Here is a 17,492-nt window from a genome sequence, read left to right as displayed (position 1 = left end):
AGTTACCTAACTTCAGACATTCCAGGAATCACTTGCTGCTGTCATCCAGGCTTCTACCAGAAATCAGTGCTAGGTTCTTGCCCCTGACCCTCTATGACTGTTTTATTCAGAACACTATACACTGTATGACTTTATGCTGTATGTCTTAGCCAGTGTTCTATTGCTATGAAGAGACACCATGACCATAACAACTCTTATAAAGGAAAGCATTTAATTGGGATTAGTTTAGAGTTTCAGAGGTTTAGTTTTTATTATGGTGGGGAACATGTCAGAATGCAGGCAGACATGGTGCTGGAGATGTAGCTGAGAGTTCTATATCCAGATCCACAGGCAGAAGGAAGAGAGAGATACTGGGACTGCCTTGGGCATTTGAAATTCAAAGCCCACCCCTGATGACATGCTTCTTCCAGCAAGGCCACACCTATCCAGTGAGGCCACACCTCCTAATCCTTTCCAAGTAGTGCCACTCCTTACTGACCAACCATTGAAATCTATGAGTCTAAACAGAGACTGCACTTTTGTTTCCCAGCTGCCAGACCCAAATAATCACACATTCCAGGAATCACTTGCTGCTGTCATCCAGGCTTCTACCAGAAGTTAGTGCTATATTAATCACACTATATTAATTATAACACTGTTTGTCCAATGGCTCAGGCATATTCTTAGCTACCCCTTACATCTCAAATTAACCATTTCTATTAACCTATATATTTCCACGAGGCTGTGGCTCATAGGTAATGTTCTGGGATCTTTCTTCCTGAACAGCTACATGGTCTTTCCTTTACTCCACCTATCTCCATTCAGATTTCCCACCTGCCTTTACTCTGCTAAGCCATTGGCTGAAACAGCTTTATTCATAAACCAATAAAGGCAACACATATACAGAAGGATGTCTCACATCATATGAGCCTATGCAGGACATTCTTATTCAAACCACCACACTACCTATGTGCTTTTGTCTCTTCCAACTGCTCTAACAACATGCCAAGGTTTAAAGCTGTAAAAAGTTGTGTTTCAGAGTCCAAAGTCCAGGATTTTTTGAGTTCAAGGCTTTGACTGATTTGGCGACTGTTGCAGGCACTTCCTCTTAAAACCAGAACATTCTCACCCACATGCTTGCGAGTGAAAAGATTTGCCACTGGAGTCTCTCTTAAGAGAATTTTCCCTGTCTCAGGCCCTACCTCCTAATGCCATCACACTTGTGACAGAAAGAAAGTGGCAGCTAGTCATCCCCTAGAGTCTCGCTTCCTGAGTGATCACATGAGATGCCATCTGACGCAGGTGCTCTCGAGAGCCCAGCTGAGGCCAGTGTCGTGGCCTTCCATCTCGACAAGTGTGGAGCTTAATAAACCTCTTTTTATTTATAAAATTCTCTGGCTTATATGTGTTGTTATAGCAACACAGAATGGATCAGCTGGGGAAATGTATTAATCTTTATATTTGTTTCTATCTCCACTGGCTAAAATAACAACAGCAACACAGTAGAACTTTAGTACATAATTGTTAAATAAGAGAGTATAGTAATCTGAAGATATCTAACATGGAAATACTTCTGATATGCCTGATCAGGTTAGCAATTATGTCACCTAGTGTTTCAAAATAAAAATTGAAAACTCTGTTCATAGACTTCAGTATTTAAAAATTTTGATATAACTTGATAGGAAAGAGCTTTGTCACATTAAGAGAAGCATTGTCACGGCTTTCATTTCTCAGACCTACCGTGGGTTTCATGAGTTTCACATTAACTGATCCAGACGAAGTGTCTTAGCTGAGTGTGGACTTAGAACATATGAAAACCACTTCTAAAAGTAAAAAGATATCTAAGTCTGTTTTAAGAACAACAAGTTTTTAAAATCAGTAATCCGAGGGCTAAAGTGAAATGGATGCATACCGTGGCTTCCCTCTTTAGACGTCAGAAAGTCCCATCTTCTTTCTCCTTAAACTTCCTCACTCTGGTGGGGGTGCCAAGTTAAGAAAGACCGAACCATCAAAATCAGATTACTATGTGAAAAGGGAACTTCTGGGTGAGACGAGCTTACAGAATGCAGTGGGGAAGAATGAGCTCCTTCCTGTGTTACATTTCACAGTGAATTTGTCTTGTGAGGACCTGGGTGGGGCCATGGAGAGAACGGATTGAAGCATGGCATCAGGCATAAAGCTGAACTGTAGGGAAGCTGGGGTGTCTTGCCTTCAGGAGCTGGTACCACTGAGTCAGATCCCACAGACCTCTGCTGAGTCACGTCTTTTGCAAAGACAATTCTACGTCTCCCGTTCTAATGTATGTTCCCTTTATATACCTTTCTGCTTCGATCACTCTGACTGGAATTTCTGGTATGGTGTTGGCACCCTTGCCTTATTCCCGGTCTTAGAAGAAATCCATCCCCAACTTGACCCCAGTGGACTTCCATGCCGACAGAAGGATTTTATATACATACTTGGTTATGTTGAAATCCTTTCTATGAGTATTTTGTTGAGAGTTTTTATAGTGGATGGCTATTGCACTTTGTTTGTTCTTCTGTAAATGTTGAGGTGACCTCGTGGTTTTTACATTTACTTCTGCTGAGATGACAGACCCCACTGAGTTCTCTTTCATAGGCTGAGCCATTACTGCATCTCTCGAAGAAGTCACTCCTGGTCACAGGTGTATCATCCATTCAGCATGCTCCAGGATTTGTTCGCTAGATTTTGTTGAGGATTTTTGTATCCATATTTGTCAAAATGAAACGTGTACTTGCAAGTTTCATTTCTTTTTGGTGCTGCGGCATTGGCGGCAGAGAGATGCTGTCCCTGTGACATGCGTTTGTTTGCAGTTTGTTTCACAGTGCTAGGGACTGAAGCTGGCGTCTCCTGTGTGCTGGGCAAGTGTTCAACCATGTTCATCACAAAAGGATTTTGGAAAAGCTTATTATGTTTTAGAGGAGAATTTAAGAAATTTGTTAGTATTTTTTGAAAGTATAAATTCAATATATTAGCAAGGATATAAAAATCAACACGCAGACCAAGGCAGGTGAAAGATACACAGTCCAGCCTGGGTCCTCATAGTACAGACTGTCTGAAGACCTCTATAGGCCCACCAGGCTCTGCAAGGTGCCATTATGATGAGAAAATACATGGTGAGAGAAGGAGAAACAGAGCAGTTTATGTGGTGTGGAAAGATGAGGAAATAAAGAAGCAAAGGTGGTGAGCAATAGACTGAGGTGGTGGCCTTCTGGCCACAGCAGGCCAGGGTGACATTTGGGCCCAGGTTGCTGCCAAAGACCATGTTGGGTCCATAGTCCTACTGCAACAGAGGTCTGTGTTGATATCTGTGGCCTGTGTTGGAACCACACATGTTGAAGTCTGAGGGCCATGCTCAGCCAGCCTTGCCCTTCACTGGCTCTGGGATATCTGGCCCTGCCCTGCCCTGGACCTACTGCAGTAGGAGAACTGGACCCACCCCTTATGGGAGAGCTAGTCCCTGCACTCTGGAAAGATGGCCCAACCCCTCACCATGGGTATGAGAGACTAGCTCCGAGGGCATGGGCATAGAAGCATTGGTTCTGACCCTCACCTGAGGGAGGTGGTCCCAGTGGCCCAACCTGACCAGCTCAGCTACCATCCAGGCTCACATCCTAGGCCTTGGGTTGGCCTGCCCTAACTTCTACTGCATCTATGACCTGCTGGAGTACATGAAGGGACTGGTTCTGTAAAACAATAGCCACAGAATCTCCATGTTGGGGCAACAGCAGGATAACTGAGAGGAGTTTTGGTGAGCATCCAGTGATGATAGTGTGTCAGAGATTAGAGTCCTTGAACCAGACTGGGGCTGATTGGTCAAAAGGGTCTACTGCGTGACACACTGCAGCTCCCAATGACACTAGGGCAAATGAAGAGGTGTCAGAGAGTCAGGAAAGATGGGGGAGAGAGGTGGGTTTTGTTTGTTTTGTTTTCAATTAATTTGGGAGTATGCTGTAGGGGTGAGGGTTAAATATGGAGGGACTGGGACGGGAGCAGGATTGGGGTGCATGACATGAAATTCCAAAAGAATCAATAAAGAATTATATTATGAAAAAACTATATTCAAAAAAGCAGTGACATTTCTATACACAAAGAAAAATAATTCAAAAAAGTTAAGAAAAATCATCACATTACCAATAAAAAATATACAGCCCAGTAAGAAACTTGACAAAAATTTGAATATTTATACATTTGAAATTTGTAAAACATTGATAAAGAAAATACAGAAAGGTGCAAAAAAAGATATGATATCTTCATTAGTTGGAAGAACATTACTAAAATATCTACCTTCTTGGGTCATCTGCCGATTCAAAAGATCCCCATCAATTTAGAACCCATTTCTTCTATCTTTCTTCCTCTTCCTCCTCTTATTTTTGTCCTCCTCCTCCTCCTCCTTCTCCTCTTCCTTCTTTTTTCTCTTTCACAAATAGTTGTATTATTCTTCTCCAGAGAAAAAAAGTCACTTGGTAAAAGTAAGAGAGTGATCTTTCACAACGTGACTTCATGGTAGAAAGAAGATGGCCTCTTCTGAGGTTTACAGTCATAATTTAAATAAACTTTTAATTTTATGAGAGTTTTAGGTATAGCCAAGTTTTATAGAATTTTTTTTTTCTTTGGAAGATGTCTTTCTCTGGAGATGTTGGTCACAGTTAACTCAGCTGACTTCATGAACTCTGCATCTTAATGTTTCTGGCACTGTGTGACAATAGTCATGAACACAGGCTCCTAACACTCATGGGTGCAGCTTGTCTCCTGGAAATATCCTAGAAGCCTTGTTTATATCCTTCACCTCCAAGAGACGAGAAGATTGGGAGACAATCCTGTGGAACTGTGTCTTTTCTAGATTGCATTTTATCATCTGACACCATCCTCTGGATAAATATCAATTTCAGGGATGATTTTCTTTATATCTAGCATGATTCAAGTAATAAGTAAAATTATATGTATCTAGTGATCACTACAGTCAAGATCATTATGGGGAGATGGAGAGATGGTTCAGTGGCTAAAATGACTTGTTGCTCTTGCAGAGAACTAAAGTTGATTCCTAGCACCCATATGGTAGCTCACAACTCCATTCTCAGGGAATCAACAGGCACAAATGTGATAGACACACATATACAGGCAAAACACTCATGCACATAAAGTAAAATAAATAAATCTTTTTTTCCATTACCCCAGAGTCATCATTTTTTCCTGTGAGTATGATAATAATTCTTAAGATCTATCCTCTTAGCCAATTTCACATATATAGTACAGTACTGTTAATTTTTTAAATTATTTTAGAATTTCATTTGATGTATCTTGATCATATTTTCCAACTCCTACCAGGTCCATCCCTACATTTCTAGCCCTTTCAATTTTATTCTCTCTCTCTCTCTCTCTCTCTCTCTCTCTCTCTCTCTCACACACACACACACACACACACACACAGAGAGAGAGAGAGAGAGAGAGAGAGAGAGAGAGAGAGAGAGACCTACAAAGCGCCTAGTAGCTCCTGTCTGAGCTGCCCATAAACTCTTGGGCATTGGGCCAGGCACTAGAACATGATATCGAACTACCAGGGATCACACCCCTAGAGAAAACTGAATTTCCTACCCCCAAATGCCATCAAGTGTCCATAGCTGCGATAGTCTCTTAACCTTGGAAAAGGGTATGGTATACATGCCTTTTGTGGCTGAGCCCTCCACTGACATTCCCTGCACTTGGCTGATTCTGAGTTTCTGTGTAGACCACCATTTATGTACAAAGAACCCCCTGATGAGGTCTGAGAGCTGCAGTAATATGCAGGTAGAGAAATTTTAATTTAAAGAGTAGTTTGATACTATGTCATAAAAGGGGCCAATGGAAAAAGTGGGGTGAACATGCAGAAGTTTTGGTTAATGGAAAACTAAAAAGAGGAGGCAAAGAGATGCAATCCAGGTCCTCCTCTGGGTTTGGAGGATGCACCAATAAAAGGAATGGAGAAAAGAAGGGGGAAAGAAAAATAGAGCACAAAAGAACATAAAATAGTAAAAGGCACTATTGCATTTGTCAAATTATTCTTTAACAGTAAAAATAAAAAGTCAGATATTGGGGGGAGAACCTGAATGATCCGAGAAATGGCAGAAAAGTGACCAGTGAGTGACCTCCTATCTTTTCTGTTCCTCCATCCAAAAGGACTCAGATCCCCTCTAAGCCCTACCCTACTACTTCCTGTCTCTCTATCTGTCGTCAGTCCACCAAAACATCTATGGTTAATTTCGGCCAGCTAGTATCTAACTCCATCCTCTGATTCAAAGCAAACAAATCTTATTGTCAGAATGTGATCATTGCACAAGGCACAAATAATAGGGTTGGCCATTCCCATGCCTCCCTTACTATACAGGTAAGAGGTGACTGGAGGTGATGGGTACACCGGTGGAGGTACAAGATAAGGGAATCTCTGGCAAGTGAAGAATAGCTGTAATGGGAAGGAGAGCCAGACGGAAATATAAGAAATGAGATCATTGGTCTGAGCGTTCATCTCCTTTTTTGGCCAATCCCTGCCTGCTGTGTTTCCTTCTTCCTGGTCCTGACTGTGCACTGTATTACTCTTCAACAGTCCATTATTCTGCTCTTCTTGCATGGGGGCTTCTTGCAATGGGCCTCACAGTCCCCCTTGTATGAGGGTTTCTCCTCATTGTTTGTAGGCTCTGGACGCTGAGGCAGATCCCACTGAGCCGTAGTTACTGAGTTCTTAGAGCTGCTGGAGCTGTTGGCAGCTATGCGGTGCCCAAAGTCCTGTTCAGAGTTTTAACTTCCAGAGCTCCATCTTCTTCTGTTGGGGTGCTGTTGATAGCCTTGGTAGTAGTCTCTGGGGACCCCCTTTTTTTGAAGTTCCTACTAGCCATAGCTTTTGAGGATTTCCTGGTCAGAGGACTTTAGCCCACTTTGCATGGGAAAATACCACCTTGGTAATGATACCTGCTTGAATTGGTGCCACAGTGGCTGGTCCAGTAATGGTAGAGAAAATTCTTTGGTCGGAGTCTAGAATAGGTTTGTGGAGATGATGATATGGGTGACTCCAGAACTTGGAAAAGTAACAGATGGAGTGACAAAATATTTCTATTTTATCCTCTAATTTCTTTCCATTTTACTTGCAGTCTCTTTGTATTTGTCGTGTGTGTGTGTGTGTGTGTGTGTGCGTGTGTGTGACTGTGTGTGCGTGTGTGTGTGTGACTGTGTGTGTATGTGACTGTGTGTGTGTGTGACTGTGTGTGTGTGACTGTGTGTGTGTGACTGTGTGTGTGTAACTGTGTGTGTGTGACTGTGTATGCGTGTGTGTGTGACTGTGTGTGTGTGACTGTGTATGCGTGTGTGTGTGACTGTGTGTGTGTGTGTCTGTGTGTGTGTGACTGTGTGTGTGACTGTGTGTGTGACTGTGTGTGTGACTGTGTGTGTGTGACTGTGTGTGTGTGACTGTGTGTGTGTGTCTGTGTGTGTGTGTCTGTGACTGTGTGTGTGTGACTGTGTGTGTGTGTAACTGTGTGTGTGTGTGACTGTGTGTGTGTGTGACTGTGTGTGTGTGTGACTGTGTGTGTGTGTGACTGTGTGTGTGTGTGACTGTGTGTGTGTGTGTCTGTGTGTGTGTGTATCTGTGACTGTGTGTGTGTGACTGTGTGTGTGTGTGTGTGTGAAGTTCTGTGTATATGCGTGTGGAGACCAGAAGACAGCTTGAGATGCCCTGGAGCGGATCCACAGGTGACTGTGACTCGCTTGACATGGGTGCTGGGAACTGAACTCGCGTCTTTAAGAGAAGTATAGCTGTAAAGACTGAGTCATTTCCAGACCCAAGTGTTGTTATTTATGGGGTCCATGAAAAACATGCCCAGTGTATGGGCACATGTTTTTGATGATTATCTCTGTGCTCTGACACCCATTCTGTTTCTGACTTTCACAGAGTTGGTTTCTAGTTCTCTCTGAGGATATCTGGACTGTTGCTTAGCATTTTTTTGCATCATTGTTTTTCACTTTTTCATGAAGAAAATATATTCATCTCTCTCATAAACATGCACTAGTTTATATTTGCAGTCATTTATTCCCTTCCCAATTTTTATTTTTTTTTGTTAACTATTTTACCTAATTCCTTAATAATTTTGTCTCTGATTAATCCAGTTATAAAGATCTTATATGTTTTCATTATCTTTTCAACTTAATTTCATTGACTTTCAGATACTAAGTAATGCTTTTATTATGAATTTATATTTGACTGAAAATAATCTATGGGATTTCTTTTTTAAGACAAGGATCTCATGGAGACCAGGCTTTTTTTGATTTGGCAATGTCTCTAATGGTGGCCTTGAACTTCTCATCTCCCTATGTCTACATTCTTAGAGGCAGGACTATAGATACACAGCACCACCAGCTGTGTGTGTTATGTGTTGCTTTGGATGAAGCCAGGACATGTCAGTCACTGTATCAGTGGAGTGAAATCTCCACCCAGCCGTCATCCATGGGAATTTGGAGAGACAGGACTGACTTTTTTTTTCTTCTTGAATGGACTTGCTTATTTCTCTGTGTTGGGCAGTGAATACACTGCTGACCTAGAAAGGAACACTTTATTATAGTTTAGAGTTTCTCCACAAGAGCTGTCAATCCAAGCCCATGCTTGCCTGGGGACAGGTCAGTGACTGACAGTCTTCCTCTTGGGTTAAACATGTCTTCAGCAGCCTGGAGCTGTGGCAAGTGGGGGATGTTCTTTTTTTCCTTTACTGTTCCTCTTCTCTCTCTCTCTCTCTCTCTCTCTCTCTCTCTCTCTCTTTCCTCTCTCTCTTTTCAGATGAATCCTTTCACTACAGTGGAATTCTTTAAAACATTTCAGCTTTTTGTGTGAGTTCCAGACTAACTAGGCTATAAGCCCAGTTTTTTGTTTTTATTTCTCACTTTCTCTTGTTAAAGTCTAATCCTTAAGACTGGAAATTCGGCATTTATTTGTTCCTAAGAAACTTTTAGTATTTGTCCCTAAATGATCTGAGTTTCAGATTTTTTAATCTAATTTTATGTGACTCTGTTTGTGATTATCTCTTGCTTTTATTTTATTTTTATTTGTTTATTTATATTGTTATTATTTGGCTTTAGACACGTTTCTTCCCAGAGAGCTTCAAAATGCATTTAAAAGCATCGGTTTTACTTTGAATCCTTGGAGAATTAGTTGTTGATTTAGGGGAAGAGGAGAGGAGAAAATGAACGTGTGCGAAGGGAGACGAAACAAGCTCACTGCAGAAAGATTTTATCCCTAGAGTGGGATGAAACTGGAGCAGAGAGGCTCCCAGCTGACTAAGCTGGGGTGTACATGACTCCCTGAGGTTTCTGGGGGAAGGAACTTGTTTTATTGTGTTGTTGTTTGTCCATTCAAGTCCTTGAAAAGACATGTGTTAAGAAATTCATTAAGAAACATTGGCGTTTACCAGTTAGGTAAGGGTGGATGAAGCTGAAAGATAGGAAAAGTTAGCAAGCAATGAAAAAAGCCTGGGAGGATGTTCTGTTCCTGGGAGATACGGAGAAGGAATACTTTGAAAAGAGCAAAGCTCGCGGGGACAAGAACAATGGCATGCCAGAGACAGCCTTCGGCAACAACGTGCTTTCTGTTCCTTGCTTTTGCTTTCTCTCCACCTCTTCTTCCTCCACATTTTCTGAGCGCTGGCTAAGTGATGTACACGTGGGGTACGATGTTTTACTCTTTTGACTTTAGGGGAGCTCACCACCCAGCTCTCAAATAGATCACTCACATGGAAGCTTATTTTTACTTGTACATGCCCGGCCTGGGCTTGTTTCTAATCATCTTTCCTTCCGTCTACCTTTTGCCTCCAGGCTTTTTCCTTTTCTTACTTCTGTATATCTTACTTTCACTTTTACTCCAGGACTGGCTGTGTGGCTGGCCGCTAGCTTCCTCTCTCCTCCTTTCTTTCTTCTTCTCTTCTCTCCTAAATTTCTCCCTCTGTTTATACCTATCCTTGCTCCTGCCTCGCTATTGGCCATTCAACTTCTTATTAGGACCATCGGGTGTTTTGGATGGGCAAAGGACCACAGCTTCACAGAGTTAAACAAATACAGCATAAACAAATGCAACACACCTGAAAATAACATTCTGCAACATACATGTCCCATTTAAAACTGAGCCCTTAGCCGGGCGATGGTGGCGCACGCCTTTAATCCCAGCACTCGGGAGGCAGAGGTAGGCGGATCTCTGTGAGTTCGAGACCAGCCTGGTCTAGAGAGCTAGTTCCAGGACAGGCTCCAAAGCCACAGAGAAACCCTGTCTCGAAAAAACAAAAAACAAAACAAAAAAAACAAAAACAAAAAACAAAAAAAAACTGAGCCCTTAACAATCATTTGTTCTCTTCATATGGCTGGGTCTGTCAACATTCCACCGTTGGTGGAGAAGAGGCTCACAAGACCCCCACCTCCCTCCTGGAGGAGTTAGGGACAATTAAAGTTTGTTGGGGAAAAAGACACACAGTACTCAATGGTGTAGCCACTGGCACACTGCCTTCTCTCCAGCCAGCAACCCTCACCTGTGTACGCTGAGCCAACCCTTATTAAATGACACAAATCACACACAAACGGAAGACATGAAGGGATGGGGCCTTGGGAGGAAGACCCTTGAGGGGAGACTAGTCGAAACAGAGAGAAAAAGTAAAACAACGGAAAAAAAGATTTTTCTGGCAAATATTTGTTCAGAGTATTATTCATTATTAAGCCTTACATTGGGATGATTTTTATGACCTTGAGCAAATTAAAATACATTTTGACATTTATCTATTTACTTGAGTGCATGTGCGAGGGTGCAGAGAGCACAGTGCATGCACCGAGGTCAGAAGCCCAATGGGCGAGCCTCAGACGCACATCCCAATGTGCCAGTTAACAAGACGACCGACTGGATGGTGAAGAGCAGGAGAGATACCCTCAGTATGGCCACATGGGAAGAGCACAGAAGCAGGTCCAGTGATCCTAAGTCCATCTTCCAGGAGCTGACATGAGCTTTACATTTATGTAGAGAAAAAATTGGGGCAATGGCTAGAGACGTGAATATATAAGCAATCCTGGTCAGGTGGTCCCACTGTCATTTTCTCAGCTCAGGGGTTTCAACATACTCTGACGTCAACCACCACAGGAAAGGTGATCCACTTCCTAAAAGCCTCTCCATTTTAGATAATCCCTACGAAAAACACTTGTGCAAGCTTCCCTTGCTTGAGGGTAGATCCAGTCCCTTGTCTCTGAAAGTACTGCTGGTCGCGTTCCGCCAGTCCTGGAATCTAAGGTGACTTCAGAGGACAGATTAAGGACACAGACCTAAGGCCTTGAAGGAGTGTGAGACAAGTCCCAGATAGACACTCCTTGATGATTACCCTGCCTGTGCTGAATACAGCAGGAAGCTGAACCAGTGTGAAGGAGACAGACACAAAAGGAAAGCAGACAGGGCAAGCTTGCACTGTTTAGATACCACGTGGGTTCAAGTGAGGAAAGCTGTCGACAAAAACAGCTTCTCAGTTCCTGACACAAGTTCATACATATTTCCTTGATACACAGTATTCCCAGTTTATTTTTTTTTTACGAGATGTACTTTTTTATTATAAATAAAACACACTCTGAGAGTTAGAATGGAGTTGTTCCCTTAATGGAAAGATACGACTTTAATTTTCCTGTGTTCTCTTCTCGGTCTCTTCCCTCTGTTTCTCACAGGTCAGTAAAATTTTGAAAGCAGAAAGCTAGCTAACACTGTTGTCTTTGGATTTAAACCTTACTAAAGACTCATTTCCTCCTACTTTGTTCACGCCCTCAGGGGACAATTTCAGAACAGAACAGTAGACAGTATCCCAGACGCCCTGTGAAGAATCAGTATTTTGCTACGACTGGCCCTTTTTAAAAAAAAAAAATCACACAGAGTTTATATTTATGGTTAACAAACCCCACCAATGCAAAGTGTGAAAAATTTGAACATTTTTTTCATCCGGCACTAAGATATTCTAATGCACCCTACAGTATAAATGTTCACTTAAAATGTCTAGTTTATTATTTAATCCAAACTGGCCTTTATCGAAATAATTTTAGATGTATTATATATCAGCATCAAACATACTCTCAGAAAGAAAATGATAATTTAATTTAAGCTTACATTTAATTATGTATTTTTGTGTATATTTATTTCCATGCATGTATTATTTATTTATGTGGTTTTTGGATGGTGGGGGAGGTATATGTATGTGTGAGTGCAGGTACCTGTGGATGCCAGAAAGAGGTGCAGATTCCCTGAACCTGGAGTTACAGGCTGTTGTGGGATATTTTGATGGCGCTCTGACAGGTCCAAGCCTGCCCAATAAAGCTGGACTTTGAATCAGGGGGCAGAGCCAGTGACTAGCTGACGGAAAATGGCCATAGAGAAGCCAGGAATTTGGGTAGAGAAGATACACAGGAAGGAAATGACAGGGACTCGAGTTTAAGCTCTCTTGATTCTGGGACAAGGGAAGAGATGTGTCTCTCACCTGTTATGGTATCTCTAATCAAAAAGCAAGGTCAACTAATAGTGACTCAGGCTCTCTGAGCCATCAGCTTTTCACCCAAGCCTTTAACTTCTATGTCCTACTGATAAATAGAACCATAAAGACTTAACTTAAACCAGGTGCAGCAGAGTTGCTGCCGCAGGACTGGAAGCCCCAGGCCACGGCCTGAGCAGCCAGTGGGGCAGCAGACAATAATTAAAGTATCAGTAGATTCATGTGCAGCCCCTAAGCTGGCAGAAAAACAACAACAGGCAGTTGGGGTTACTTGCTGTGGGTGCTGGGAACTTAACTCCAGTCCTCTGGAAGAACAGCGAGTGTTCTTTATTGCTGAGACATCTCTCTGGAGCCCGCCTACAGCTTATTTAGGAAGACATAGGAATTCACAATTTGATGGAAACTTTAGAGCATTATTGTGGTAAAATCTGTGGTATGTTAATTAATATTTTTGCGTTTCTGGAAACACAAGCAAGTCAGGCTCAGTCACCTACACTCAATTCATTAATCAAAAAGACAATACTGGTAAACAGGGAAAAGTTCATTCAATGCAACTTCGTTGAGGAAAGCGTAAATGAAGAGGTTCCTTGATGACTTGCTCAGGTCCGGTCCACCTATGAGGTCTGGGTGGGAATAGAGAGTGGGAGGTATGTATAGTCCTAGTCAAGATGGAGTCCTGCCCACTGTGGATCAATCATTAGCTCCGATTTTATCTGCAAGGGATTCAGCCTACATTGTCAGAACTTCATGAAATCTCTTCCTGGAAGACTAGTTCTTCTCTGGCTCCAATCTTTCTCTTCCCCCAGCATGAGATTCCTCAAGAAATTTAGTTCCTCAGGCCCTCTCCTAGTAGTCTGATAGCCAAAGGTAAGGACTCCCAGTGTCTCCAGAGATCTTCTTTCCTGAGAGGATGACTGTATAACACAAAAATTAAACAGATGAGACATCAAGGAATTGGACTAGTGGGAGGTGAGGAAGATCTGGGAGGAGCTGGGAAAGAGGAAGCCATGATCATGAACCTATTGTCTGAAAAAAAAAATTCAGTTAAAATGAGTCTGAAGATAATGCAGAAACACATACTATGTGTATGTCTTTATCATAGTTTTTCTTTATCAGACAAATTTCATTATGTTTTTTATAGATTGGTTTGTGAAGTACGTTTAAATGTTTGTTTTTTTTTTTTAATGAGAAACTGCTTTCCTTCATTGACTATGAGCTTTGTGACACTTAATGCTTCTATGTGCGCGGGGTTTCTAAGGGCTGTAGAGAGGGCTCAGCCGGAAAGAACACTTGCTGCTTTTGCAAAAGGTCTGAGTTCTGCTTCCGCACCCAGGCTGGACAGCTTACAACAACCTGTAAATCCAGCCCCTGGGGGAACTGACACCCTCGCTGGCCTCTGACTGCATCTGTATGCAAATGTGCAAACACACACACACATACACACACAAATAAGAAAATAAATTATTTTTCACAGGAGTGATTTTGAACAGAGGTGAGGCTGCAAAGCAGGCAGGATAGAACCTCTCCTGCTTGCACCATGAACACAAACTGACTGCACAGAAAGCAAGCAAAGCACGAGAAGTAACACCAAGGAAATAAGAAGTGACCTGTGAAATAAACAGGCTGTGAATTAGTGGCAGTGGCGTTAAAAAAAAAAAAACCTTTACATTACACCCGGAGGCTAATTAAGCCCAAATTTAAGACAAAGGTGTTGAAGTTTTTTTTTTTTTTTTTTTTTTTTTTGTGTGTGTGTGTGTGTGTGTGTGTGTTTAAGACAGGGTTTCCTGTAAGCTTTTGGACCATGTCCTGGGACCAGCACTTGTAGACCAGGCACTGGGATTAAAGGCATGCACCACCACCATCAGGCTTAGGTCTTGAGTATTTAACATTAAGTGGAGTTAAGCAGGAGCAGGAGACTCCGCTATGTAGGAAGATGCTTCTTGAAGTTCATGTTTAAAAGTGACTGCTCTTCGCACTCATTCCCATGGTAATGATCAGGGACTCACGGGATTTCCTTAGTCCTCACAGTCATTTCAAAGTGGACGAATGGAGCAGGGCAGGAGACCTGAAAATAAACAGAAGATGTAATGCGGGCATGATGAGACACGATTTCAGGGAAGCTTGGGTGGTCACTCACCTTCTAGCCAACATATTAATTGCATTTGATTAATTATATATAACTCTGAGTCAACTAAAAAATTACAATTTCTCCTTTTCTTGTGCTAGCTCATGTTTTATCTATTTGACACAAGCTAGGGTCATTTGGAAAGAAAATGTTTAATTGAGGAAATGTACCCTTGGACCGGCCTGTAGGGTAATTCATTGATTGATGATTGATGGGGGGGGGGCTATCCCATTGTGGGTGGTGTCACCACTGGGCAGATGTTTCTGAATCATGTAAGAGATCAGGCTGAGAAAGCCAGTAAGCAGTATACCTTCGTGATCTCTGCTTCAGTTCCTGCCTCCAGGTTCCTGCCTTCTTTGAGTTTCTGTCTTGACTATCCTCAGTGGTGGGCTGTTGCCTGGAAGTGTAAGCCCTTTCCTCCCCAAGTTACTTATAGCTAGGGTGTTTTAAAACAGCCAGAAAAGCATAACCAAGACATCTGTCATGTCGGTCATGTTTCATTTGCTCAATTATCTGATGTACGTCATAGGCATCACAGACATAGGTTCCTTTTGATACCCCAAATTTTACTGGCCAGTGCTGGTTTATAATCATATTTTGAGAACTCATTAATAAACCACTTATTATGTCTTCGGGTTAATTCAAACTTTGTATGGCATGGTACAAGTGTTGATTTCTAGTGCTGAAAGACTGTATCATGTTAAGGGAAGAAGATGAATTTGGGGCTGAGCTGTATTTCCATTCTTCTCTTACCCCAGCCAAAGGACCCAGACTCATTACCACTTTTGGCTTCTGATCCCTTTTTTTCTTTATTTGAAAAATGGAATGACAACTTGATGACCTCATAATTCATATGGCGAATGTTTCCCATGTTGTCTGGTATATAGTAGTCATTGTTTTGATAAATAAGAGGATAATAAGGCTATGAAGGGTCACAGAACACACATAAAAATCATCCTTTTCAATAGGATATGAGTTCTTTTAGTGTGTGTGTGTGTGTGTATGTGTGTGTGCGCACACGCGCGCGCGCATGCGCTGGCATGTGTATGCAGAGGCCGAAGAACAGAACAACTTTAGTGTCATTCCTCAAAGCCCTTAGGCCTGCTGAGTAGTGTAGCCTGGCTGGCAAGGACCTCCCAGGACCTGACTGTCTCCGCCTTCCCAGTGCTGGGATTACAAGTCTACCATGTTAGACTTTCTACTGACTTACATGGGTTGAATTGAGGCCCTCAGGCTGTGTGATAAGTGTGCTACTGTCTGAACCACCTCCCAGGCGCCAGGATCTCCAAAATCATTTTCATAGGACCTTAGTTCATGTCTCAGCTATCACACTAACCATGTTCGTGCCCATCACAATGACACTGCAAGGAACTGACTGAGTCATACCAGGAAAACAGCGCCCCAAAGTCATCTGTGCATTGGGGAGAGGACAAAGAGAATTTAACACGGTGTGAAGAGGAAAGACAGAGGTTAGAAAGAAGGGCCGAGAACACCAGAGCAGGAGAGGAAGAGCTAATCTCAGACAGATTTCCTCCTGGAAACGCACCAGCAAACACGCGACAGCGCAACGCCATGAGAGATGATAGGGAAGGAGAAACCATTCCTCACGGCGAGACCAGGGGGACATGCCTTTGTAAGAGAAGGATTTTACCATGCAAACACGTCTAAAAGATTCGAGAGAGAAAAAGAGGATGGCCCAACTAAAGAACCTGGACGTGTGCTGGGTGTTGTAGGGCTCAGCAAGTCCTCAAACTGCTGGTCACTGTACCAATCATGTTATTCAAAAGGAGCTCAGTTGGCTAGATGGCAGCCATCTGGATTTCATATGTATCCTTTGTCATAACCTCGAAAGTGTTAATCTCAGACAGATTAACACAAAGAGATGGCCCAGGCAAGACAGAGAGCCCCCAGTGGCAGCGGAGAGCAGCTGTGAAGTAGCATAGACCTGGAAACAGAGATACGTGTAACCGTGCCCTCACACAACATGATGGATGACAAAGGATGATGTTTCGGAGCTGGGCACCTCTCTGGCCTTGTGTGTGTATCCCGCAGGGAGAATATCTGCTGTCTGAAAGGAACTGGGAGAGACCAGAGTCTGGATGAGGCGAGCAAATCAGCCTTTTACCAGGAGCTGGCAACTGCCTAGACTCCAGAAGCCTTGGGATAAGTTTTGTGAAGCAAACCATGGGGCTGAGAACTTGGTAGAAAATGTTAAAATGATTCTGAGGCCATAGATTGAGGACCCAATTTCCATTTGGTCCTAGGAAGTAAAGTCGGCACCTTTTGAGAGCATTTGCCAAATCTACTACTGTTGGTTGGGGAAGACGGCAGTGAGTAACCTGTTGTGCACTCTTGAGGACCTGAGTTCAGATCCTGAATCCCCACACATATGGCAACATGAGTGTGTAACCCAGGGGTGGTGTGGGAATGGAGACAGACAGTCCCTAGGGGCTCACTGGCTAGACAATCTGGCTGAAACAGGGAGCTCCAGGTTTAGTGAGAGATGTGTCTCAAAAAAAAAAAAAAAAGAAGAAGAAGAAGGAGGGGGGGAAGGAGGAGGAGGAGGAGAAGGAAGAGGAGGAGGAGGAGAAGGAGAACAAGAAGAATAAGAACAAGAAGAAGAACAAGAACAACAAGAAGAAGATAGAGAGCAATAGAAAATGCCTGATGTCAGCTTTTGCCCCCATGTGAGCTTGCTAGGGTGGTGTGCAGTAATGGTCGACCACATATGCTTCATCCCCAGTCCTTCCAGTGAGTGTAAGGAGGGAATGGCCCAGTCTCGCCAGAAGATGGCAACATGCAGCTGCTTCCTACCTCGGCTGTGGCTCCTAAAACTGAGACCAGCTCTGGATTCCGTG

Source organism: Microtus oregoni, unplaced genomic scaffold (assembly GCF_018167655.1).
Source record: "Microtus oregoni isolate MIOR12 unplaced genomic scaffold, Mior012 000033F_ref0000390, whole genome shotgun sequence".
Lineage (NCBI taxonomy): Eukaryota > Metazoa > Chordata > Mammalia > Rodentia > Cricetidae > Microtus > Microtus oregoni.
The sequence above is the reverse complement of the archived record's forward strand: the minus strand, read 5'-3'. Positions refer to the sequence as shown.